The following is a 27,960-nucleotide window of genomic DNA, read 5'->3' as shown; positions in this document are numbered from 1 at the left end:
GTGCTGACATGTTAAAAGATGGGCAGGATTTTCTGTGGCTTTGGCTATTTTATTAAAAGATATGGAATCTTGTTTCATGTCATTCATTACCACATGGGTTTTTTCTTTATGCAGAAAGAGATCTAACAGGACTTCAGACATTCTCCATGTTCAAAATCCCCTTCAAGTTAAGAAAAGAAAAAGACTCAGAAAGAAATGTTTATATGTAAAGTGTGTGTGTGTGTGTGTGTGTGTGTGTGAGTGTGTACGTGTGTGTGCGTGTGTGTATAAAATAGAGAAAATACCTCTACAATGTGAAAAAAAAAATAGCAAAAGGTCTTTGTGTCTTAAGTCCTCCATTACAGGTTAAATAAATGTAGAGGATAGATAATACAACAGAGCTCCAAAGGGCAGCAGAAGATCCTCTCACCCTTGTGTCAACAGGGCATATAGAGCATTGAAGAGAATCACTGGCAGAAATTCAAAAGCAGCCCCCTTTAAGGCTGTTTAGATACCCTTTCCCCTCAAAAGCTTTAAAAATACTGCTTTGAATAGGGAAGCCTCAGTTAGAAAGCCAAGACCCCACATCTTAGCCTTTGCTAAATGGAAAAGCCCCTTAGGTCCCAGCATTCTTAACCATGAATCTGGTTCTTAACAGTTCCCATGGAGGCTTCTGGGAGGTTTGACTACACTAATAATATTTAAAGCCAGTCGTGTTATTCCAGAAGTGGATCGCTGGTGAGGCAATGGCGGATAAACTGTTTTCCCAGAGCTAAAAGCTGCATGGCAAAATTCTCCACTTCTGAAAGAAACGATACAGGGAAACGTGGACACAACGCAAAGAAACGTGCACACACACATACTGCTCATTCCAAACAAGGTCAAGTGAGACTTAGAAATCAATATGTAACGTGACAAGAAAAGAAAATGGTACTGTTTTAAAGCCTCAATATACTTCCCTCCTGGATAAAAGTAAAGTAAGGTGGCATCTGTCAAGAACTAATGCTAAACTCTTAATGGACTGGTCAAGAGACAGGAGTCAAAGACATCCACAGGAACCACAAAGCCTTCTCTTCTTGTTCTAGTTTCGTGGGAGTAGAAAGCCACTCAGAGACATCAGGGTTAAGGGAATAATAACCAATCAGGCACTTGTTAGGGAGAAATAATGTCCTGGGATTTCTAAGCTCTGAAATGTTAGTCTAACTAAGACAAAGTACAATGCTCAAGAAGTTACATTTCATAGCACTGGAAAATCTGTAGCAATTCCCACTCAACTAAAAATAGAACATTTAGCATATTTAATCTACATGCATTGGTTCGTTAAACTATCGGAAATATCACCAACTTTGAAAAACATTTTGAAGAGTGATATCTATGAGAAACCATATGCAACCTTCTGTCTTAGTTCACTTTTTCCGCTTAAGTTTCAGGAAGTTATACAAAGCTTTAAAATAAAATAATAAATCAACCATTTTAATTACAGTTTTCCTTAGATATGCTTTTAAGTACCTCTTTTATAATAAATGTGGATTATCAGCCAGCACTAAAGGTAGGATCCAAGGCAAAACTTTTTTTTTTTCTGCCTCGAGTAAATGACCACATCTATGGAGGAAAACCCTTATCTAATCTCAAGTAACCAGTGGTTCTGGTACAAAAGCACAATAGCTAAAATACTGCCTCTGTCTGTATAACTATAGACTCTTTCAAATAAAAACTTGACTTGAATTTCTGAACTTTATATATTGGATAATGAAAAAAATTTACCAACAACCTAAAAGATTAGTATTTACAATTAATTTAGATATAATTTTAGGTGCCTGGGTGGGTCCATCGTTAAGCATCTGCCTTCAGCTCAGGTCATGATCTCAGGGTCCTGGAATTGAGCCCCACATCAGGCTCCCTGCTCGGTGGGGAGCCTGCTTCTCCCTGTCCCTTTGCCCCTACACTCCTGCTCTCTTTCTCACTCATGCTCACTCTGTCTTAAGTAAATAAATAAAATCTTTAATAAAAGAATAAATATAACTTTAAATATACTTAATATATTTAATCCTTAAAAAAAGCAGGTAAGCAACATATTTTTTCATACTAACATATATTCTGACCACAAGACTACAGTGATACAGCTGGCTACTGAATCTATGTTTTCTGGAGAAAATCTTTTTGTTTCAGATTGCTATTATTCAACCAAATTGATGCAGATCTAAACTACGGTAATATATACTCCTACATTTTCTAATTGGACTTCTTTTTAGCTGGAATTTTTCTAGATATAGGAAAGAAAAGATTTTTTAAGAATCCCAATGCTCAGACAGATACATTAAGCTATATAAAAAATACATAATACACTTGAGATTTTTGTTAGCTTGTGTGGATCAACATTTCTTTAAAATCGTAGCTGCATTGTGTTGTATCTGACCTATCAATTTGGAGGGGTAAGCTGTAATAGTTTTAACAGTTCTAATATGCAGAAATTGTTTAGCACCAGTACCCTCTATTATCTCCCATGCATTAAACTTGTATCATAAAGACCCTTCATACTTTAAGAAACACAACAATATTTTGTTATGTTGTAACTATTAAGTGTCTTCCTCTACATATGATTTATTCCTTCAGCCAGATGTAAGGAGGCCATAAACCCTGCCAAAGTGCTGACTTCCCAGAATTACTGTGGATCATGAGACTAGGAGTTCAAAGGGTTTCACCTCTATTCTTTGCAACGTCTTTAATTCCTCAGGGATTTATCAGATGTGGACTCTTAACAGTCTTCTTACTGCAAATGAGCATTCCCTCATCACTCAAGCATCACTGCAGATTCATGCAAATGAGACATTCTGCAACCACCTCAGAGGAATGCTTCTCCTGACTCTGCCCTCAGCACTGCTGGGTTTTATGAATGACTGCAATCAATGCGATGAATGCCTGCCAACTGCCCACTCAACCACTTCTACTCTTCCCTGCACGTACACACGGGAGAAACTCTAACTGCCACAAGCCTGTTGATGAGGTTATGGTAAGACTTTCATCTCTCTAAATAGGAACTAAAAGGGCTTCCCAACAGAGTATGTGAGTGAAAAATACTAACTACCTTCAAAAAACAAAATTACTTTCTCTCTTTTGTGCTTGCATTTTGGTTCCTGTAATAAATACCTATCCCCCTTGACCCACCTGCAAAAAAAAACAAAAAACAAAAACAAAAAAAACCAAAATATTATTTTGTGAAACTTTATCTCAATTTGAACTTTATCTAAATTGTTTTATTTTTCATGATTAATATCAGGAAATAGTTACTGTGCACAAAGTTGTCAAATAGATATGACAATGTTTATGTTTCTGTTCTCAATTTCTTGGCTTTTGAATTTTATTGAGATTTCTCCTACCATCACCAGCGATAAGTATATTCAAACAGAGTCTCAGGAAAAAGTATATTTGTATTTACTCCCCAAGTGTTATTGTACTAGTCTGCATTTGTCCTAAGAAGCTTAGAGACAGTTAAAATAACATAAGATTGAGAAAATGAAAAATTTTTTAAATACACAATCTTCTGATTTGCAGATCACCAGTTAACAAAATATAAAGGGGCACCTGGGTGGCTCAGTTGGTTGAGAATATGACTCTTGATTTTGGCTCAGATTATGATCTCATGGTGGTAAGATCAAGCCCCACATTGGGCTCCTTGCTGAGCTGAAGTCTAGAAAGAAAGATTCTCCTGCAACCATCTCCATTTTGGATGATTGCAAATACATTTCGCTAGCTGTTCAGGCCAATAACTTTAGACTTTACTCCTCTTTTCTTACACCTAGCATCCAATTCATAAAATTGGTCATAATCCCAAAATATGTTCACAGTCTGACCATTTTTTACCTCCTCAATTATTGTCATCCTGTCTTGAGACATCATCACCATTTACCTGGATTCCCACAAGACCTTTACCTGGTTGTCCAGCAATTTACCCTTGCCCTCCTCCTCTAGACTATTCTCAACAGCCAGAGCAACTCTTCCGAAAGATAAATCAGGTCATGACTGCTGTGCTCAAAATTCTGCAATGGCTCCCCAGTTTACTTACACATAAATTGCCAGAGTCCTCAGAACATAATCTGGCCTCCCGTAACTCTGGAGTTCATCGCCTGCTACTCCTTGTTCCCTACTCCCTCGCTCCTTGTTCATTCTGCTCCAGCCACACTGGCTTCCTTCCTGGTTTTCCTCAAATACACGGGGCATGATCTTACTTTGGGTCCCGTAAGGGCCTATTTAGCCAGAGCAGCCCCACCCCGGCTGAACTGCATTTTGCCGTGAAGCTTAAATTGACCTTGTCCCTTCAGAGAAACTTATTTAAAAGCAAGTCCGGGAAAACAGTCCCAGGTAACAAAGTCCAAGTACAGGGTGGGTCAGGCCAGGTGGAGGTATTCAATCAGTGGGTGCATATATTGTCTCCTAGCTACCAAGGAGTATGGGCCCCCACCCTTTGGGAGTCTTTTGGCGCCAATCCTAACCAAGGTGTGATAGGCTGGTTCAAATGTCTACTAGGGTAAATTGTAATTCAGTTGATTGCCTAGCATCACTGTGGAGTTTCCTATGTGGGCGTTACAATCTTATTGGCCACCTGTGTGTGGCCAGGCCCAACCACATGGCCTTTGCTCTACAAAAGTCAGTCTGGAAAGGAGGGAGGGGTCGCCCTCTCTGTAAGAGGTGTGGCCCTGGCTGGCCAGTTTGATTCCTGATGCTTGGCGGGAAATAAAGCTTTGCTTGACCTTCGCTTTGTATCAGTCTCGCTCCTTTAATCACAGACCCATTATTGGGGTACCCAATTTTGGGGGGACCCAACAGATCCCTTTTACTGTAAGGGCCTATTTAGCCAGAGCGATTCCATCCAGTTAAACAGTGATTTTGTTGTTTATACAGTAAAACTTAAACTGTCCCTGCTCCCATCCCCCGCCCAGGGAACTTACTTAAAAACAAGTCCCGGAAATCAGTGCCAGGTAACAAAGCCCAAATAAAAGGGTGGGTCAGGCCAGGTGAAGGTACTCAATCAGTGGGGGTGCATACTGTCTCCCTAGCTACCAAGGAGTATGGGCCCTGCCTTTTGGGCACCAATTCTGACCAAGGTGATAGGCTAGGTGAAATGTCTACTATAGGGTAAATTGTAATTCAATGGATTCAACTGGTCACTTATGTGTGACCTAGCAGGACTGTGTAGCTTTCTCTGTGTGTTACAATCTCATTGGCCACCAGTCTTTAAGGCAGAGAGAGGTTGCCCTCTCTGTAAGAGATGGCCCTGAACAGTCGGTTTGATGGTTGGTTTGAGTCTCGATGCTTGGCGCAAAATAAAGCTTTGCTTGACCTTCGCTTTGTATCAGTCTCACTCCTTTGATCACGGACCCATTATTGGGGGACCTTTCATTTACCAGCCAACTTTTTCTTCTGTCCAGAATGTTCTTTCCTGATATCAGTGCAACTCCCTTACCTCTTTCAAGACTTTTCTCAAATGTCAGTTCTTTCTTGAAGGTTCCCATTCTGATTATTTTACTTACCACTGTAATCTGCTTTCCCATAGCCACCAGACTTCTATATGTCCAATCCCCTTTACCTTGCTCTACTACTTATTAAAGTTTACTGCCTCTCACTGCTCCAATGTGAACTGCTCAAAAGGAGGGATCTCGGTCTCTTCGGTTCACTGACATATGCCAAGAACCTAGAATAGTGCCTGACACGATAGACACTTAATACATATCTGTTAAATGAATGAATAAGATAAAAAGGACAAAAGCTGTGGATTTTAAGCTTGAGTAATTTTAACATGCTAAAACACAGTGATTTAGAATAGATTCTAGGTATGCAGGATTGCAGCATACATCATTTCTAAAAAATACTTACAAAATATAAATGGATCCATGGCCAATAAGTTTTATGACTTAAATAACTTCAGTAAGTGTGTTTTTATATGGTTTGACTAAATTTCATTCTCCTTCTGAACAAGAAAAAAGATATTCCTCCACATATGACTTATATAGTAGAAAAGACTCTCTAATGTCAAGTCATTGGTTGAACGAGTAAGATATATTTAACATACAGTGTACTGGTATTTTATCAAATAAAACTTGGAAATAATTCTATGGGAGGCAGTTCATTAAAGTAAAAAGAGAAAATCACTTTTTCTTCTGATTTTTCTAAACATATAGGAAAATAAGAAGTACTTTTGTTCATTTTACACCTATTCTGTACTAAATGTACACAGCATATCTCTTATTCAAACTTCGAGACACTACTCTGAAAAGAGACATGATTGTCCCATTTGACAGATGAAGAAACTACACATCTAAGAGATTATTTTTCTAATAGTAATGGCAAATATTGATATTTTAAGAAGCCAAGGTTTTTATCAAGGTCTCCTTGGCATCGAAGTTGATATCCTTTCCATCACCTTCAAGCAGCCTCCTGAAATTTACACAAGGCGTCAGGTTGGTTTAATTGGAAATGCAGTGACCTTAAGACCAATGGTGACACTCTGGAAGGTGAAACACAAGACACGCCATCTCTATATAGTAAAAGCCGATACAAGAAAAAAGAATCAAGAAAGCTAAAAAGATTTTTTTTAACACATGTTCAAAACAATACAATTGATAAAAAATCTCCTCAAATACATTTCTCCAAGGAGGGCTTCAAAAGTGATTCATTCCCACTCACAAATACTAAAAGAGAAAAAGCAGAAAAATATTACTTTAAAAAGTGAGTTTTTAAAACTGCATATTCATGTCAATTTAACCGTGAACAAATGAGTATGATGACTATTACCCATAAGATGAAGATGGAATAGTAAAAATTCTACACCAGAAGGAGAGTGAATGTTGATATTTTAAAAATCCAGATGTACTAATCACAAATCATCAGGGCCTGTTATACCTCTGGTGTGCATTCAGGGAACCCTCAGAAGCTACATTAGAGTAATTTTTATTCTAAAAAAGATGTGGAGGACAGGCAAAGTAGGTTCTTAATGATATGCAAAGGGAAGCCAGTTGGCCATTTTTCACAATGACTGATGAGGGTCACTGAACCTCCCCTGAAGAGGTCAGGAAGTTACTCACAAAACCAGACCCAGAAAGGTACAGTATTCTAAAATAAAGGTGATAACTAGATCAAGATTCACTTGAGATTAATAGGAGATTCTAAGTTTTAGAAAACCAGACTTTTCAAAGACTGCTAAAAAGGAAAATGACAGGTAAAAAATCAAGTCCAGGTCTTCTGAATTATTCAAACCTAGCCCTTAATGTCTCCAAAATGCCAATAGGCTAATTTTGTTTCCTAATATTATTTCCAACATTTTGGCAATATGACCAATTAACTCCTTTTTATCTAAGCTACTGTCTTCTGTTGACATAGTTTCTTTTTTTATCCACCAATTCTTGAGATATTATGCATATCTATGAATTTATATCTGCTAACATCCCCACACACACTGTCCCATTTACATTCTATTTACTAGCCTGTGTACATTCTCCAAAAGCCACCTGCTGCCTGCAAAACAACACAACTTTAGAAAACTCAAAAGCACCAGAAATTTCCTACCACTAAACCTGCAAGAGAGAATTTCTGTTCATTCCCCAGAGTGGAGAAATCCCATCTAGTAAGAAGTAAGGAATTTCCAGAGGGAGGAAGCTATTAATATGTCGCTGTAGCAGAGGTATCAAGGATGAGCTCTGAAATCATGTTTTGAACTCTCCAGAAGTACAAAGAGATGGGGCACGAGTGGAATTATGGTGGGTCGATGGGACAAGGGGTGCTGTGAAAGTGGAGGGAGTGCAGTCAATTAGTGCAAATGGAAACAAAAGCTGATTTGAAAAAAGAGGATTAATGAGGGAAGATGGTCTTTTTCATAGTCATGGGTGAGATTCTAAGCAAAGGAATTAACAGGCCCTGGGAAAAGGGAGAAATTCAAGGTACAGGGAAAGAGGTGTGGCAGCAGGGGTGGGGGGAAGGAAGGACAGAATCTGGTTTGAAAGTAACGTTGCTGGGAAGATAGTGAGGGATGACATGAAAAAAAGAGGTAGGGGATTTGTCCCCAAGATGTTACCTTTCATTTGACCCTGGCATTTCCATTTTCTCCAAAAAAGATTCTTGCAGGATAATGTTCAACGAGATTCATTTTGGAAAGGTTTTGGAGAGTGAAAATCCTCTTTCTACCTCTTCTATTTCTAATTCATCTCCTTAGAGGCAGAAAGTTCTGCTTAAAACCTCCCCACTCCTGCCTGTGTCTGGAGTAGGGGAATGTCTGAGGGAGTTCCCTTCTCCCAACCATCAACCACTAAGAGTTTGTTTTCACTAGTGACCAGGATTACCAGGTCTCAAAAAGCAAAAATAAGTGAGCAGTTTCCTCTTTTGCTCATTGAGTGCAAGCACAGAGGGACCTATTTTTGTTTCTTCTTGAGTACCCAGCTTCCCTCAGTAAGCACTCGGAGCAGTTCTGGGTGGGGCAAAATCTGTGACGTTGCTAAGGCTACCTCTTTTTCTCACTAACCCAGCTCTGTGCAAGCTATGTAGGTAAATACATCTGAAGCCTGCTCAGAGGTCTTAGTCTTTCAGATTTACAGTGAATTAAGAAAACAAAAATGAAACGATGACGAAAGCAACAAAAACTCACCTGGGAATGATAACCCACAGCAAATAAGGAGAACATCACAAAAAGTTAAGTAGTATCTAATTTTCTTTAGTGAGGGAAGAAACTGTGGATTAGCAAATTCAGCCTGTTTTGTTCTTCCGGCATTCATGACAGTGCTTCTGTGTGGAACTATCCTCATGGGCTCCAGGTTCACACACCAAAGTCTTTAGTTTCATTTCTTTTCCATGAAAGAAAGCATATTGGTCTAAAACTGAGTAAGAATGACAGTATTGTGGGGGTAACCTTGGAACTATCGTAAAGTTATCGTAAAGAGGAAACTCTTTACAGGTTTTAGATCAATTTCATTAATAAGTAGTTCCCAGTACCCCTAACAGCTAACTTTTGTGCCTGCCAGTCCAACCAAGAACCACTCGTCTGAACTCGTCTCTGCCCCAAACCTGGCTGAGTATAGTCTCTCCATCTTAAGAATCACAGACTTGAATGGGATGAGAGAGACTGTTTAGTCAGCCATAACACCCAGTAAAACAGGAATAGTAGCACTCTCAGAGAGAACATGTAACTAAAAGTTGTCTTAATTCAAAAAAGCAATTCAGCAAAACAAGATGAAATTAAAGATATTTAGATGTGAAAACTATACAATCACAAAACAGAAAAATAATAGTAAATAATATCAGCTAAAATTTCTGAATGCTTGGGGTGCCTGGGTGGCTCAGTGGGTTAAAGCCTCTGCCTTCGGCTCAGGTCATGATCCCAGGGTCCTGGGATCAAGCCCCGCATTGGGCTCTCTGCTCAGCAGGGAGCCTGCTTTCTCCTCTCTGCCTGCCTCTCTGCCTATTTGTGATCTCTGTCTGTCAAATAAATAAATAAAATCTTTAAAAAAATAAAATAAAATCTAAAATTTCTGACTGCTCACAGTGGACTAAGAGCTATGCTAAGAATTTCATATGCTATTAGTCGTGACACCTGGAGCGACCCAAGTTACACATTTACTTGTGAAATACCAATTTCTTCTTAGGAGAGTCAATTCATGTTTTCAAAAATCTATGGTATCTGTGAAGTACTTTGTTTTGAGCAAATAAATTGTTTCACAGTCATTAAAGTTTCAGCAAGAGCTATACAATTATGATCAAGTATTTTAAGCTTTAACCCCTCATACACATCTCCTTGCCACATTTCAGTGTTGTAGAAGAATAACAGATAGTTGTCAGGTAATGGTTATCTATAGTCTACATGCCCAGAGTAAAGAATGCAATTTGGTAGTAGAGAAAGATAAATGGTATTTATAAAGATTATTGCCAGAGCTTGCTTACAACTCACAATTCTTCTGCTCTTTATCTGTAACACAAAACCATAGCTCTTTGGATAATGATTTTGGGGGGTTTGTTCAATGTATCTAAGTATGCCTTTTCTCCAAAAGCATTCATTCTCCTTCCTCATCTGGGAGCCAGATAGCTAAATAAATATCTACTAAGAGGTCCATAACGGTTCCTTGGTGGTATTTAAGTGGATTTTAAATAGATAAAATAAAATGGGAAAATTAAACTTGGAAAAGGATTAATGAAGTATTTCAGGCATTGCTTTCAATTAATCGTAACTATCTTCTCAACTGATTCACCTGCCTAGAAATTAGAGAGAAAACGGAGCCAGATATGAACATATGCTGTACATGGACTATTACTTGTGCAAAATATATACTATTCACTTTTTATTGTAAATATCATTTCTTTACTTTGTCAAGAGGCCACAATACTGATGGAAGGTAAAATATCTGGAAAGATAATACAGTAAGTATGACTTCTTACCTTTCACTGACAAGGGCAAACATTCTCTAAATGCTCTTCTCAGCTCTCTTGACTCGGTAGGACTGCCCTTCTTGTGGTTTCAAGTTGGCTGATGGTTCATGAATTGTCATTTCCAGACTCAACCCCCATTATCTATCAGGTCTTAAATCCATATCTACTTAAATACTTTCCTAACAACTGAGCTTAAGCCAATTGAAATACTGAACTTAATATTTCCCCTTCTCTCAAACTGAAAACCTCCCAAAGTCTATATAGGAGTTAATCAAATCTTCCTACTACTGATGTTCATAATCTTGATGCCAGTATCACCTCTTACTCTCCCTAATGGACAATGAATGATTATTAAGTCCTCTGACTATTCCTTTGAAGACTCTCTTGAAATTGCTTTTTCTTATTTTTGTATACTACTTCCAAATTCATTTTATCTCTTAAATGAAGTGCTAGTTTTCCTTAAATTCCATTTTCTCCTATTCACAGATTCTGTAAAACAGCTCGCATCCCTCTCCCCCATCAAATACATACACAGCTATCCAGTTCTAGGGTATTTCTTCGACAAATGCCCTCATTCACTAATCTCTTCTTCTTAATTCCTGATACAGCCCACTTCCCAAGTCAGGTATATCTATTTCAAATTCTTGGAACATAATTTTGTCATTTTCATCTCTGTCCCACATACCATTTTCTTACTCAAAATTATCTGCTTTCTTTTCCCTCTCCATTAATTTTAGCTCTTTCGAAATCAACTGATTTATATTGAAACATACTAAAGTCCAGGAAAGCTTCTAGGCTAAGGACTCTTCATTCATCCTTCACCAGTATATTCTGTGAAGGGTCCATATATAGGCAAGAGAGATTTTAATAGCTGTAGCTCAACTACTGGGAAGAGGTTCAATAAATGTCTGCTTTAGAAATAGGACATGAAATGGAGGCATATTCCAAAGAGCCAGTTGGAAAGCCCTGATGATTATGTCATCTCTGGGATCAGTGAACAAATAACTTGCAGGGCACTTGCTCTGTGCCATACACTGTGACAAGTACTATGGTCACAACCTGAAATCAAGTCAGTCTGTTCATTAATAATGATAATAACTGATACTTATTGAGCATTACATGAACTTTTTTCAGCTCTTTATATACATTAACTCATGTGATCCTCACAATTCCAGGTGCTAGGCAGAGAAAAGAACCATTAACACAGCATTGACAAAGCCCTGTTATATGTAAGTTGCAACAGTATTAGTTCAACAAACTGAACTCTTATTTGAATACCATTTTATTTCCTTGAAATTGCTTAAATTATCTCTTTTGTAATATAAAAATTATCTTCAAATATAGGTAAAAACAAGATTAAGTGTTGAAATCTAGATTAATAATGCAAGAAAGGATGACTTTCTCCAAAAAATGCTAAACATAAATATTTTTATTTTGAATAATAGTCTATTATCCACTACATGTAAAAGAATGAAACTGGACTACTTTTTAACACCATACACAAAAATAAACACAAAACAGATTAAAAACCTAAATGTGAGACCTGAAACCATAAAAATCCTGGAAGAGAACACAGGCAGTCATTTCTCTGACATCAGCCATAGCAACATTTTTCTAGACACGTCTCCGAAGGCAAGACGACCAAAAGCAAAAATAAAATATTGAGACTACATCAAAATAAAAAGCTTTTTCACAATAAAGGTAACCATCAACAAAACAAAAAAACAACTTACCGAATGAGAGAAGATATTTGGAAATGATATATGTGACAAGAGGTTAATATCCAAAATGCATAAAGAACTTATACACCCCAATGCCCCCCCCCCCAAAAAAAAGAAAAGAAACAAACCAAAACAACAACAACAACAAAAATAGTCAAATTAGAAAATGGGCAGAGGATCTGAATGGATAGTTTTCCAAAGGAAATATACAGTCAACAGACACATGAAAAACGCTCAACATGACTAATTGTCAGGGAAATACAAATCAAAACCACAATGAGATATCACCTCATGCCTAAATGGTTAGAATCAAGAAGATAAGAAACAAGTGTTGGTGAGGATGTCAAAAAAAGAAACCCTTGTGCACCTTTGGAGGGAATGCAAATTGGTATGGCTGCTGTGAAAAATAGTATGGAGGTTCCTCAAAAAATTAAAAATAGAAATACCATACAATCCAATAATTCCACTATTGGGTATTTACCCAAGGAAAATGAAAACACTAACTCGAAGACATATCTGCACTGCTATATTTATTATAGCATTATTTATAATAGCCAAGACATGGAAACAATCTAAGTGTCCATCAATAGATGAATGGATAAGGAAAATGTGGTGTGATTGATATATATATACACACATATGTATGTATATATGTAAGTATGTATACATTATGCTGTGTTCACCACACATATAGCTACTCTCTGTCCCATTACATCATTATTACAATGTCATTGACTGTATTCCTTATGCTCTGCTTTTTATTCCCATGAATTATTTATTCCATAACTGGAGGCTTATATCTCCCTCTTCTCTTGACCCATTTTGCCCAACCCCTCTCCCCTCTGACAACCATCAGTTTGTTCTCTGTATTTATAGTTCTGGCTCTACTTTTTGTTTGCTTATTCATTTTTTAAAGTTCCATTTATAAGTGGAATCATATGGTATTTGTTCTTCTCAGTCTGACTTATTTCACTTAGCATAATATCCCTCTAAGTTAATCCATGTTGTCTCAAATGGCATGATCTCATCCTTTAAATGGTTATATAATATTCTATACCACGTGGAAGCCTCCAGTTATGGAATGAATAGGTCATGGGAATAAAAAGCAGAGCATAAAGAATATAGTCAATGACACTGTGATAATGATATAATGGGACAGAGGGTAGCTATACATATGGTGAACATAACATAATGCAAAAACTTGTCAAATCATTGAGCTGTACACCTGAAACTAATGTAATATTGTGTGACTACACTCAAATAAAAAAATTTAAAAACCTAAAAGTCTATTATACTTTTAATGTACAGGTATTCTATTAATGTCACTTAGTGTTCTCAAAGATTGTAAAATAATTTTAATTTTATTATCATATATAACTAATGCTCATCTCACTCTTCAGCACCACTTCCAGGGTTTCAGCTAGTCACTCCTGGGATTTACTTGATATATACCTCTTATTTACAGATCCATGAATATTAAAAAAAAAAAAAAATAGAGGTTTTCAAACTCTAAGACTGAAATTTGTCACTCCTTCCTTCCAAATCATTAACTTCTTTTTAAAAAATTCATTAATTTGGGGCGCCTAGGTGGCTCAGTGGGTTAAGCCACTGCCTTCGGCTCAGGTCATAATCTCAGGGTCCTGGGATCCAGCCCCGCATCAGGCTCTCTGCTCAGCAGGGAGCCTGCTGCTTCCTCCTCTCTCTCTGCTGCCTCTCTGCCTGCTTATGATCTCTCTCTGTCAAATAAATAAATAAAATCTTAAAAAATAATAATAAAAAAATAAAATTCATTAATTTATTCATTTTATAGAGACACATGAGGAGGGGTAGAGGGGGAGGGAGAGAGTCAATCTCAAGCAGACTCCACACTGAGCATGGAGCCTGATACAGGGCTCAATCCCAGGATTCTGAAGTCATGACCTAGCTGAAACCAAAAGTCAGATGCTTAACTGACTGTGCCACCCAGGTGCCCCCACCAAGTCACTAACTTCTATGGCATTAGTGCTTCTGCTATAGGAAACCTAAAGCCACAGGTAGTTCACTAGCCTTAGGATAGCTAATTCTATTGTTAAGGATTTCTGACTATTGCAGTATTCTTTTTTAAATGTCTACCGAAATTTACCCAGATGTAGCTTCCTAACTGCCCTTGAAAAGCTAAAAGTTGAACAGAACAAGTTTGTTGTCTTTTACAGAGACTGTCTCATCTATTTGAATTGAGTCTTGTGTTCCCTCTACCCTCACTTCACTTCTCTTTCTCATTAACCCCTCAACTGACTCTCATTAGGCATGCACTCTGTAGCTGCATTTCTTTCGCTAAACAGCTCTCTTAAAAGTTAACTCCATTTGTTGTGCAGTGTTACCACTCTAGATCCACAGGAAGAAACACAAACTCTAATGGCCTCTCAGATGCCAGCTCATATTAAAAGGCCAACTGACCAAAGTGATATTCAAGGGAAATCATCAGTGAGTGTCTTCCAAACATGGCCATGTATCAGAATTATCTAAAAGAGGTTTTTAAAAGGAACAAAGTCATAGGGTGCTCGCCCAGACCCTCAGAGCTAGAGTTTGGGCATGGGGATTCTCAAATGATAAGCTTCCCAGGCTGATTCTAATATGTTCATGCAGGTATTTGGGAACTCCTAATGAATGAGCCATTCATTTACTACACAGGACAGCCTGAGTCCTTTCCTTTGAAGAAGCTAAACCATCAGAAATCTCAAATAACTTGGATCGCATTATCATAATCCCTCATGGAATAGCTTTTCCTGACTGCCATTTTAATGTCATGCCTCCAGTTTTTATGGCCAACTGATACAAGAAATAGCTGTATGGAGTCGGTATTTGCCTTTAGTAGAAATTACTGGTGAGGTCACTGTCTATTACATCAGTTTGAGCCCTTTCTATAAAACTCCACATGCAGGGTGCCTGGGTGGCTCAGTAGGTTAAGTGTCCAACTCTTGATTTTGGCTCAGGTCATGATCTCAGGTTTGTGTGTTGAGCCCCAAAGTCCAACATCTTCCTGAGCATGGAGCCTGCTTAAGATTCTCTCTGCCCCTCCCCTGCGCTCATGCTCTCTTGTTCTCTCATACTCACCAGAAAACAAAAACAAAAAAACAAAAAAAAAATTCACATCCATTCCACAATTTTTGTTCTCAAAATTTAGCACCAAGAAAAATGTCATTCTTTGTTTATTACAAATACCTATCATGACTTCTTTTGGTCAAGGTTCCAAGAAAGTTCAGAGAAAAACTCAGAGTTTATCATAATAACAGCTGACATGGTAACCATGTTTATAATCTCACATCTTTCTTGATTATAAGTTTAAATTTCTATTTCACTAATGTTTTATGTTGAAATCCTCTTGAGAAAAACAAAACAATCACAGAAAGAAAAGGTTAAAACTTTATCTCATAAGAAAAAGTTAAAAGAATCAATTTTTCTTAAGCTTAAAAAATCTAATATGCTTTACAGAGTATAGTTTGGCATCTATATATACATATATATACACACACACACACATATATGTATATGTAATTATGACGATAATGACATCTCACTAAAATTGAAATGTTATACAAAATTAACATTTCAGAAAGAATGCTTCACAGAAACATTCCATAGGAATTAAGTAAGTGTTATCACACAGAAAGAAAATGGTTTCATGGTCAAATAAATCTGAGAAACAAATTAAACAGGTTAAGTAGGGTTTTTTACTGAATAGATTTTCAGATCCTCCAAGATGATAGTGTTCATTGTTCACTTCTAAGACAGAAACACACTATGTAGCATTTCCCAAGGAATAGCATTCAGTTTCAGAAATGATGAATTGACACTTAGTAACTGCAACATCAGAAATATTCATTCTCCATGGGATATAATTGATGCTTGGTAAATTATTCCAAATGACAACACAGAATAGCAAATATGGCACTTCACTTCAGTAGGAAATATTTTCAACTGGCCACTTCTTATTCTAAAAGCATAACCACATTTACTTGAACATAAGCAATGACCTCACATTTTGGTCCATTGAACATATCATAGAACTCTTAAGAAAGTTCATCTTCCAAATGACAATACAGTTTCAGGGAACATCTTTTTTCCATTTTCATATATTAATTTCACAGAGAGATGACCCACACGAGGTACTTAATAATTCTTTCATGACTAAGCATCCAATATAAACTCATCAAAGGCATTAAACTAATTTTTTGTGTAAAGCCTAGAGTTTTTATTTGTGGACTGGTTGTTTTTTCACACTGGTAGCAGTCAATATATTTATGTAGACTTAAAGGTAAATAACTAAAAAGGCATGGAAATCCTAATGTACTTCTTTGAAATACCCAAGTTAGATGTATGAGGAATAAAAATGTGATCATTGCAGTAGGTAGACTATATCTGTCATCCTAATAGTGAAGAGGAAATATAAGAAACTCTTAACATTTTCATTGTTCATAAACACAATTTATATAGTCATTTTTTAAGCAAATAATTGTATAGCTTATTTTGCCTGCAGAGAAATTTCAAGGGGTAATGAGACACTTTTTCTAAAACCATGTAGTTACCTTACTGAAAATTTTTCTACTTTTTCTCTTATGTATAAAATTTAGTAAAAAGATGTGACATTGACAAGATTGTCTTTGTCTACTCAAATTAGCCATAATTTTATTGCTCTGTAACTGAAAATGACCCCCTTATTTTGGAAATAGTATTTTAGGATTTGTAACTTTGTAATTAAAACTCACTGATCCTTTATCAATGACAAAAATTTAAATATTTGACTTCAGCAAAAGAGGAAATTCTGTACCCAAAAGACACTATTAAAATCATAAATATACAAATTATACTGACAGAAAACATTTACATTATATATACTACAAATGCCATACATATACGTATGTATATAGGGCTTATACCCAGAATATATAAAGAATTCTTTTTTTTTAAGATTTTTAAAAATTTATTTATTTGACAGAGATCACAAGTAGGCAGAGAGGCAGGCAGAGAGAGAAGGGGGGTGAGATGGGAAGCAGTTTCCCTGCCGAGCAGAGAGACCGATGCGGGGCTCAATCCCAGGACCCTGAGACCATGACCTGAGCCAAAGGCAGAGGCTTAAACCACTGAGCCACCCAGGTACCCAGAATATATAAAGAATTCTTATAAATTAATAAGAAGGCAGCCTATACTATGAACCGGAGATCTATTCCTAGGGATTTATTCAGAGAAATGAAAACTTATGTATACAAAATGACTTTTACAAGAATATTCAGAGTACTCTTATTCATAATCTAAACTGGAAACCCAGGTGTTTGAAAAAAGTCACCGCATATTCATACAATGGAATGTACTTCTGATACATACAGCAGTTATTAGTGAATGAGTGAATCTTATAAATATTCTGTTGATGGGGTGCCTGGGTGACTCAGTTAGTTTTAAGCACCTGCCTTTAGCTCAGATCATGATGCCAGGGTCCTGATATCAAGTCCCTGCATCAGGCTCCCTGCTGAATGAGGGTTCTGTATCTCCCTCTGCCCCTCCCCTGCTTGTGCTCTCTCTCACTCACTCTTACTCGTTCTCTCTCAAATAATAAAATCTTAAAAAAAAATTTTTGTTGAGGAAAGAAACCAGGCATAGAGTTCTTACTGTATGATTCAATTTTTATGAAGTTCAATAAGAGATAAAAAGTAATCAATGGTGACAAAAATCAGAAAGTAGCTGCCTCTAGGTGTGGAGGCAGTTGGAGGCGGGATAATGGAAATGTTTTATACCTTGTTTTAAGATATGGTGACATAGGTATATACAATTGCCAGTATGTATCCAACTGAACTCTTCAGATCTGTACATTTTATTGTATATAAATTGTATCTTTAAAAAAGTAAAAAATAAATAAGAAAAATAACTGATGGCTCAAAGAAGGAAGGCAAAAGTCTCATAATTTAAGGATATGTTCTCTCTTATGCAAATAGAATATAATTTAACTTGCTTCAGAAAACAATGATTCCACTAAACCACTGTGGAAGTCAATTAATACACTTTTTCAAAGTGAACAATTTATTCCTTTATACCTTGTCAGAATCAGAAGGATAATACAAACCACAGTTAAAGTTAAGAAATTTGTTTTGTGTAGGGATGTTTTTCATCAAGTTGAATTATTACATATACACAAAGAACTTAAAGGAGCTTTTAAAATATAGTTCAGGAAAAGGACAAACCATAGTACCGTATGCTTAAAACACTACCTGTCATAAATTATATGTAGATTATTTAAAAAGTAAATTTGCTTCCACTATTTCACACAAAATATTACTTAAGAACAGGACCAGCATTTATAGATAGAAAAAAAGTCCTAAAATTGGTATTTTGAAAGACACTCTACATTTTATGTAGAACTGAAAATATATCTTATGCCATATGCCTTATGACATTTATTTTCTAAGAAATTCTGAACATTAGTTACAAATTCTAAGAGAAAAATTTTATACCAAAATGTTTTAAAAGTTATTTTTATTAGAAAAATACTGAAAAATACAAAAAGTCATGAAAAGCACATCAATTGTTATTTCTTAAAAAAAAATGCATAATTAAGTGAAGGTCAGCCATCACTACTTCCCAAACCTCTTTAGTCTGTATCTTCTATAGGCATAAACAGTTTAAGACTCCAAAAGCAAAATGGTAAAAAGCATATTCCTATCAGTCCATTTGATGAGGTTTGAGAATCTGAAAGAGTCAGCCCAAAGTCCCTAAAGTAAGCTATTTCAATGTATCTTTATTCTAGGAGGTAAGTATATTTTTATATTAAGGGGAAAAAAACTAACTTTGAAAGAAAAAGTAGTAATAGGAGGGTATGAAATAACGGAAAAAATAATGAGAAATAAGTTAGAATGTTAACGTGCTTTCATAGACAATTTTATATCAGTGGACCTACTTTTTTGTCCTTAAGTCCTTTTCTGCTCTGTGGTTGATTAAATTACTATTCAAAAATATTCATTCCATCACTCTTATACCACTTCCCCATTTTCTTTTACGGGGTTGAACTTATACTGCATGCTTTAGCATCACGGAAATTAAAGTGTATTTCCTGCTTAGTTTTGGGCTTCGCAGTAGGATGTTAACAGATTGAGAAGATGTAATGCTTGAAAAGTGCTCATGCATTTGTACATTGAGGCTTGCCCTCTTGAATTGCCATTACCATGAGACATGTGACACAAATCTGGACCCAACCTATAGCTTGAAGCCAACTTCTTGCAAAGCCCAGCCTAGGCTACATTACCTAGCCAATCTGAAGAAGCATCAGTAAACTCAGATGACATTAGCTGGATGCTCCAGCTATCCCACAGGTATCTGAAAGAAGTCTAGATAATATTTAAGCTGATGTGTGCTGATGCACTGAGAGTTTTATGGCTAATTTTTCCTCTTACCTCCAGGATGACTGGTAGGCCCCATGGGAGATACCTGTGTATTCAGTTTCAAGAAGGACTTCTTTTCCAACTACAGCAGGTCCAGTCTCTGCCTAGCATGTTTTCATGATACCCAAGTTCCAGGTGTTCATGTATTTCCTAGTATGCATTTATCCTAGGCCTGTTGCTAAGGATGGGATACCATGTTCCCCCATCAACTATTTATACACTTTGATTTTCCAAGGTCTTCAAAAATTTCCAGATTTGAGCTGAAGCTAATTCATAATAATATTAATGAGAATGATCAAAATCTTTGTGAAGGTCAGGACTTTGCTCATTTTATTCATTGCTGTACCTCTAGTTCCTGGTGCCTGGCATATGATAGGTGCTCAGTATACATTTATTGAATAAATGTGTTGGACATTTTTTCATTATAGATAATCACTACATTGCATAGGAATCTTAAGTATATTCACTAAAAGGACAGAGTTTTTAGATTTCCCACCAACTCCACACAATAGTATGTAACACTATTACATACTATTATCACCACTCAGTTTCAGTCAGGGTCAAGCTTGGACATGAGGGAACTGCCACATGACCACCAGTCTGGACTTTTCATCTGGAAAACATAACAGCTACATACCGAAATCCAATTACCCATTACCCACTTTCATTTTACTAGGAAAGTGTAAACTGTAAACTAAAATGTAAAGTAGGGGCGCCTGGGTGGCTCAGTGGGTTAAGCTGCTGCCTTTGGCTCGGGTCATGATCTCAGGGTCCTGGGATGGAGTCCCATATCGGGCTCTCTGCTCAGCAGGGAGCCTGCTTCCCTCTCTCTCTCTGCCTTCCTCTCTACCTACTTGTGATCTCTCTCTGTCAAATAAATAAATAAAATCTTTAAAAAAAAATAAAATAAAAAAAGTAAAAATAAAATGTAAAGTAAATCATGTCTTAGAATGATGGTAGAGTAGAACAGCAAGGCAAAGAGTCAGAACTGAGTCTGAGGTTTGACCTTCCACTTACTGCCTAGAAAATGTTAGGTAAACAACTTTCTACTTCTTATTATGATCCTACATAGTGAACTTAGTAAATTTCTGGACCTAGTAACTTAGTAACATTTCTTAGTAACATCTTTCTGGACCCTATCTGAGAGAGCTCTTAGCCATAACAAATGAAGTAATGTGTGTAAAATGCACTGAAGACACTCAAGCATTATCGAATTGTACAGTATTGTTTTAACAATGTACTTTTTTACTCCACTTTTAATATTACATTGGAAATAGAGGGATTCCAAAATTGTTTGTTGTATGTAAGAATGTAGTTGAATAAATGTCATCAGCATTACTAACATAGTTACGTGGTGATCAATGACAGGTGGTCCTGAGGGCAAGGAAATAACCAACCTTCTGCAATTAGGAGATATAATAGTCAAGTTAAAGCTGGCTAAGACTTCAGTAGGAAAAAAGTCTCCAGTCACCAAGTTATCAGCCCACTAAAGGAAATGATCTAAAGAATCCATCACAAATCGGTATAGGGAACGAAATACAAAAATTGCATCCTAATCATCATGTATGCTTATTTTGATTTCTCATGTCTTCCAATCTTACCACAGTCACCCAACCAAGAGTATATTTGATTTTTGCATACTAATTTTAAGGAAAAAATTAAATGCCAAGTTTTACAGCTATTTACAGTATGTTTCTGCATTTTAAATATTATCTAGATTTCTGGCTTTCCTTGTAAAGGCAATTCAATAAAATGTAAACATGAAAAACAAGCATGTATAAAAAGTATGCTTCAGGCATCTCTTACTTTTGAATTTTATTTCATTTTTTTTAGAAGGAAGTTGGTGTTATTTCATCACTTTGGATAAAAATGCATCCGACGATAGCACTTAAAACTGGCTTTAAAAGTAGAAGCTATCTTGGTAGAAAAAAATGTTTTTGGAGGAAAGCTTAGATAGCAAGTTTTTTTAAAATAAATCTTCAAACTCTTGGACAAATCATAGTTCTCAAACATTCATATACAAATTATGGAAGAGGCTTCTAAAATTGTTCTAATAAACTTGCAACTGTAGGTTTTCTAAGAAGTTGTTTTTCCATTCACATTTTTACTTAATTCACTATCCTCAAAACTTAATGATAGACTCAAATGTCCAGGTGTCCTCTGTCAGAGAGGCTAAACATTCAAAGTCCAAGTTATTGGTTTCTTTTTTCTCGAATGATTTTTTGGATTACAAAATCTTGACTAGTCTATGATGTTCTTCCTACCTAGAGGTTTCCATCATAACTATTTCCTTAAGTTTTTTTTTTTCATCGAGACACAGTATAAATATAATAAAATTTGCTCATTTAAAATATACACTAGATTAGAGGTGGGGGATGGGTGAAACAGGTGAAGGGGATTAAGAGTACACTTTTCTTGATGAGAACTGCATAATATATAGAATTACTGAATCAGTATATTGTACACCTGAAACTAATATAACAATGTATGTTACCTATACTAAAATTTTTAAGAGATTAAAATTAAAAATAAAATAAAATACAACTATGAATATGTGGCTTATAAACTGTTCCATTTAAATAAAACATTTCAAAATAAAACATTCTTTTTTTTTTTTTTTCTAACAGCAGCAAGGGGTGTGGGGGTTGATCCCCATGAAGCCCATCTGGATTTCTTTTTTTTTTATTTTAAGATTATTTATTTATTTATTTGACAGACAGAGATCACAAGTAGGCAGAGAGGCAGGCAGAAAGAGAGAGAAGCAGGCTCCCTGCTGAGCAGAGAGCCCAACAAGGGGCTCGATCCCAGGACCCTGGGATCAGGACCTTTAACCCACTAAGCCACCCAGGCACCCCTCAAAATAAAACATCTTTAAAAGAAAAAATTAAGTGTACACTTACAGGTGCTTTAACAAGTGTTTTCTTGTAACCATCACCACAGTAAAATATTTCTATCACCCAGAAAGGTTCTCTCCTGTCTTCTACAGTCAATCTCTTTCCCTTTACCCCACTTCGCCTATCCTACCCCATGACAATTGACATGTTTTTTTAATAATTTCTGGGGGTGCCTGGGTGGCTCAGTGGGTTAAAACCTCTGCCTTCGGCTCAGGTCATGATCCCAGGGTCCTGGGATGGAGCCCCACATCGGGCTCTCTGCTGAGCAGAGAGCCTGCTTCCCTTCCTCGCCCTCTGTCTGCCTCTCTGCTTAATTGTGATCTCTGTCTGTCAAATAAATAAATAAAATCTTTAAAAAAATAATTTCTGTAATTTTGCCTTTCCTAGAATGTTAAATACATGGAATCAATAAATATGCAGTGTTTGACTTCTTTCACTTAGGATGGTGTTTTTGAGATTCATTTATATTGTTTTACCTATTGATAGTAGGGTCCTTTTTATAGCTGAGTAATACTCCATTTCTTGGATGTATCACTGTTTGTTTATTCACTCACCAGCTGATGATCATTTTATTGTGTCCAGTTTTTGCCTATATGGATAAAATTTCTATTACTACAGAGGACAGGTCTTTGCAAAGTTATATATCTTTACTTTACCTAGGAGTGGCACTATTGAGTGATATGTTAAATGTATATTTGTTTTATAAGAAATTGCCAAACCATTCTCCAAAGTGACTAACCATTTTATATTCCCACTAGCAGTACAGGAGAGTTCCAATTACTCACTCCTTAACCGTTCGATGGAAACATTATAATTGACCATTTTATATAATAACACATGATGACTTGACAATTCATAGCCATTTAAGTTAGGTTAATTTAACATTATAGAGTTTATGAGTTGGACTATCTTATTTCATCCCTCCTGTATTCCTACAAAGATTTATATCTTTGTAGGAATACAAAGATCTTCACTTTTTAATATCTTCATTTCTTAGATAAGAACACTGGAAGCTTAAGAGTGGCTAATTTGCCCACATGACAAGTGACAAATTTGGAACCTTATCTGAGGCAGTCTGATTCCCAAGGCCACTGCAATGTATAGGAAACAACTGGTGGCTCCCTACAAAAATATACTTAATGATACATGTAAAAAACAGCATGCCATTGTTTTCTCTCATTCTTTTTTTCCCCCAATCTTCAGAGAAAGTAGAAAGCCTTAAGAGGCTTTTCTTATTAAATTTCTGTACCCAGACCCAGGGATCTAGGAGATGACATTCCCAAGTAAGCTTACATCCTAATATAGGATACTGAGATCAAAGTTGCAAGTCATGTCCATTCTTCTATTCCTATTCCATATATACTTTGAATGCACATTAAGATACTGCATATGTATCTTAAAATATGCCTAAAAACACTTAGATGGACAAATTCTCATACTACAAAAATGTCTTCAGCACAGTTTGAAATGCACTTGTCTAATCACCAGGGGCAAGGCAGGTCACTAGGGACCATATGATGGGTGTACTCAGAGATCGGCTAATTGTCCTTTGCCTCTGCTTTGCAGGCCTGAATTAGCTTATGCCCTCACTCTATTTATAGATTTGATGAGCAAACTTAGATTCTTCTAATGTACAAAGACTAAAAATACAAGGGGATATGATTTGGCAAGGTCAGTACTCTAGCAACTTTACATGTCCCCAGGGTATCCCTGCTCTGATAGCCCAAAGGAGTTCCCAGGTCACCTTAACTGCAGTGTTATATTTCCTACCTTCTCCTTTAGGTTGGCACTGTCCATCCCTACTGCCCAACTTTCCCTCATCTCCAACCATGAAAGTGTTATGGACCCTATAATATTACTAGTAATCGTGAAACTCACATGTTGAATACAACAAGTGCATCCAAAAATATCAGAGCATTTGTACTTTCTCTAATTTACAAAGGGGGAAACTGAGTCTTAGACAGCTACACAGCAAACCAAGATGACAGAAGTAACACAGTTGGGTTCAAATCCAAGTAATCTTACTCCAGAGGCTATGCTCTCCACCACACTATACTGTGCCCGCGGGCTCTGGATCTGATCCAAGTGGGTGTGAATAAGTGGCTCTAGGTCAAAGCTTTTTTGTCATTCTGCAAACCTGCCATGACTCAGACTGTTCTTCATCTTACAATGCTTTCTGCCTGAAGACCCTTTAAATTTTCTTCAAGGCCAAATTCTGGTGTGACCTCTTGAATCCTTCCCTAACCCATGTAGAAGTTTCATTCTCCATGTTCCTGTGGTCTCTGACATCTCTCCCTAGCACTCAAATGAACTGTTTTATAAAAATTTGTTTTGAGACTATCTCCTTCATTAAATCATGGGATCTCTGAGAGACAAACTTAATCTCATATACCGTGGCACCATTCCAGATCAGCTGGATTATGCTGCAAGACAAACAGCATCTAAACCTTAGTGGTTTAAAATAACAAAGATGTATTTCCCATTGATTTTGCGAGTTCATCTCAGGTAGATGGGGGCTCTGTCCCACATGTTCTCATTCCAAGCAGCTCTAACATTAATACCATCATGAATTCCCCAGGCAGATGAAGAGAAAGGTAGCAAACTGAACACTGGCTCTTAAGTACTTATACTCAGAAGTATTTAAATGTCATTTCTGTTCATATTTCGTTGGCCAAAGCAAGCTTCATGACCATGACTAAATTAAGAGAGTAGAGAAGTATAATTTTAACAAGTGCATGAAAGAAGGAAAACCAGAAATATCTGATGAACACTAATGATGATCTCAGTTGATATTCTCAGGATTTGGCAATACATATGTGGTCCATTTGATAAATGATGGATAAATAAACTAAGCAGATATTTTTAGCCAGACACCTTTATTTATTTTTTTCACTTTCAAGTATTTATTTTAATGTGTTATCTTAATATTCACTATGTTCTTTTTTTTTTTATTCTATTATGTTAGTATGGAGACTAACTTAAAACAGCCTCTTTTTATTATTTTTTTTATTAACATAAAATGTATTATTTGCCCCAGGAGTACAGGTCTGTGAATCGTCAGGCTTACACACTTCACAACACTAATCATAGCACATAACCTCCCCAATGTCCATAACCCAACCACCCTTTCCACACACCCTCTCCCTCCAGCAACACTCAGTTTGTTTTGTGAGATTAAAAGTCTTTTATGGTTTGTCTCCCTCCTGATCTTAACCTAATATCTTTAAAAAACACAAATTGTGACAAAATGCTAATAATATTTAATGTTTTGTGAAATTAATCCCATTATTTACTATAATATCTTGAATATGTTCACTTATCCATTTTAAATATATTAACTTAAAATCCTTTAACAAGTTTTTAATGAGAACCTACTGTATCAAGATTAGTGTGTCAGGTACTATTTAGGCTCAAGCCATTATAAAATGTAATGCCTACATAATGTCTACTAAGAAATTTAGAGTATTTATACAAACATATATACCATGTATATATAATTAAATAATTAAATTAAATATATATAATACATGCATAATATATGTGCATATACCAAGAATACATGTATTTAATACATGATCATTCCTTTATTCAATGAAATTACTGAGTACCTACCATCTGTAACATACTCGTACAAGAACTAGATGAAAAGGGAGAACAAGATTGACAAGCAAGGTCCTTGCTCTCATGGAGAGAGAGAGAGAAGATAGAAAATAAGCATGAAATATATAAATGAATAAGATAATTCTGGTTATTAAGTGTTAAGAAAAAATAATAAAACTGGGTTTGGGGCACGAGTTACTGGAGCAGTAGGGCTGTGTGCTGGACATCTTTTACCTGTCCCTTCCAATCCACTGTCTATCCCTGTCCACACTGCTCCAGGCCTGGGAGGCTCAGCAATTTGAACCAGACCAGAGGGATTCTTTCCCCTCTGATCTGACTGACTTAGCCATTGGAAGGTACCTGCAGCAGATCAGAAACTAGAGAGTGAACCTGGAGCAGGTATTTATCTCCTCAACACATTCCCAGTCAGACAGCACCTCTGTATCCCTCTCGTGAGAGCCACGAAATCTGTAGCTTTACACATAGCTCTATCCCTGGGTTTCTTCTTATTCCTTCAGGCCCAGAAAGGCACAACCCCTCATTGTTAATGGTTATGAGTTACTTGGCCATCCCTTGCTGCCTGTCCTAAACATTGCCAACATCTTTGTAGTTAGTCCCTTTATTAGTCTCTTTCCAAATTGACCGGTATATCATGCCATCTATTATAGGAGACAATTAGATGGAAGTCTTGAAAATTTACACACACTACATAAAGAAGAACATAGGTGTTAGTTTTTTCTGTAAGGGATCAAACTTCTGCAGGACTCCTCCCCTCTAGGTAGGAACAAGTTCCCATCTGGATAAACCACTAGAAGTCAGTGAAGCATCATTAAAAAATGAGCTTTTTTATGATCTGAGGACCTTAATTCCAGTTTAGACTTTGGAATATTTTAGCTGAATACCTCTAGGCCAGATAGCTCATGATTTCTATGTAGATTAAAAAGATAAAGTCCACATGCAATGTTAGATATAGTTTTTACTGCTATTTTACTGAAGCTTTAGCCTGTTTTTCAGAGACACTTCCCAGCCTTATTTTCCACTTTTTTCTCCACTTTATGACCTTCACACTGGTCTCACTACTCTTCTGCCCCACAATCTTCTAACACCTACTTCATGCCAAATCCACATTTTCTAAAACTATGATGTCATCCAGAACATCTTCTTCAAATCTATCCTCCCTCACATCAAAAGTGAGCAAGGCTTCCCTGGACAGATGGTAGTATGTGCCTGGCCTGAGATACTGGTCATGGAAGAGACTGGGGTAAGGATGAAAGCTAATTTGCCCTCCACCCCACACTGGGCACCAGCTGGCCAGGTGGGAAGCTGAGCCCATAGGAAAAAGGGGTATCTCTTCTTATCTGCACACTTCTATACTTATATATCAATTTCCTAGCAATTTTTTCTTTTTTTTAATTTACTTTTTTAAAAAAATTATAAACATATGATGTATTATTGGCCCAAGGGGTATAGGTCTGTGAATCGCCAGGTTTACACACTTCACAGCATTCACCATAGCATACAACCTCCCCAATGTCCATAAAACTTTCTCTTTTTAAAAAATATGGACTCTGAAAAACAATCTGAGAGTTTTGAAGGGGTGGGGGGTGGGGGATCCAGGTAGTGGGTATTGGAGAAAGCATGGATTGCATGGGGCACTGGGTGTGGTCCAAAAATAACAAATACTGTTATGCTGAAAAAATAAAAAATTTAAAAAAAATGTACACAATATTCCCTTTAAAGTCTTAATGCAGAATTAGCACACACATATAACCTATTCAAAATATTAAATGTTTCAGTAAGTAAATTTTTGTAGTAAGTCCCTTTGCAAATATGAAAATAAACTCATGCCTCTCCAAATTTGTATTAATCACAATAATGTTTTACCAAGTAATATAAGTAATCATTAAAAGATTGACAGGCATCATTTATTTTAGGCATTATATTTTACACAGGTTT

The 27,960-nt window shown here is 36.5% G+C and overlaps 1 protein-coding gene across 28 annotated transcripts in view; it reads right to left on the bottom strand.

Annotated features, from left to right (window-relative positions):
• RIMS1 (regulating synaptic membrane exocytosis 1) overlaps positions 1-27,960 on the bottom strand; it is a 501,274-nt gene that overhangs the window by 413,562 nt on the left and 59,752 nt on the right. The gene's annotated exons all lie outside the window — the stretch shown is intronic.

This window comes from Mustela lutreola, chromosome 6, assembly GCF_030435805.1.
Source record: "Mustela lutreola isolate mMusLut2 chromosome 6, mMusLut2.pri, whole genome shotgun sequence".
Lineage (NCBI taxonomy): Eukaryota > Metazoa > Chordata > Mammalia > Carnivora > Mustelidae > Mustela > Mustela lutreola.
Note: the sequence above shows the minus strand (reverse complement) of the source record. Positions and strands in the feature narration are given on the sequence as shown.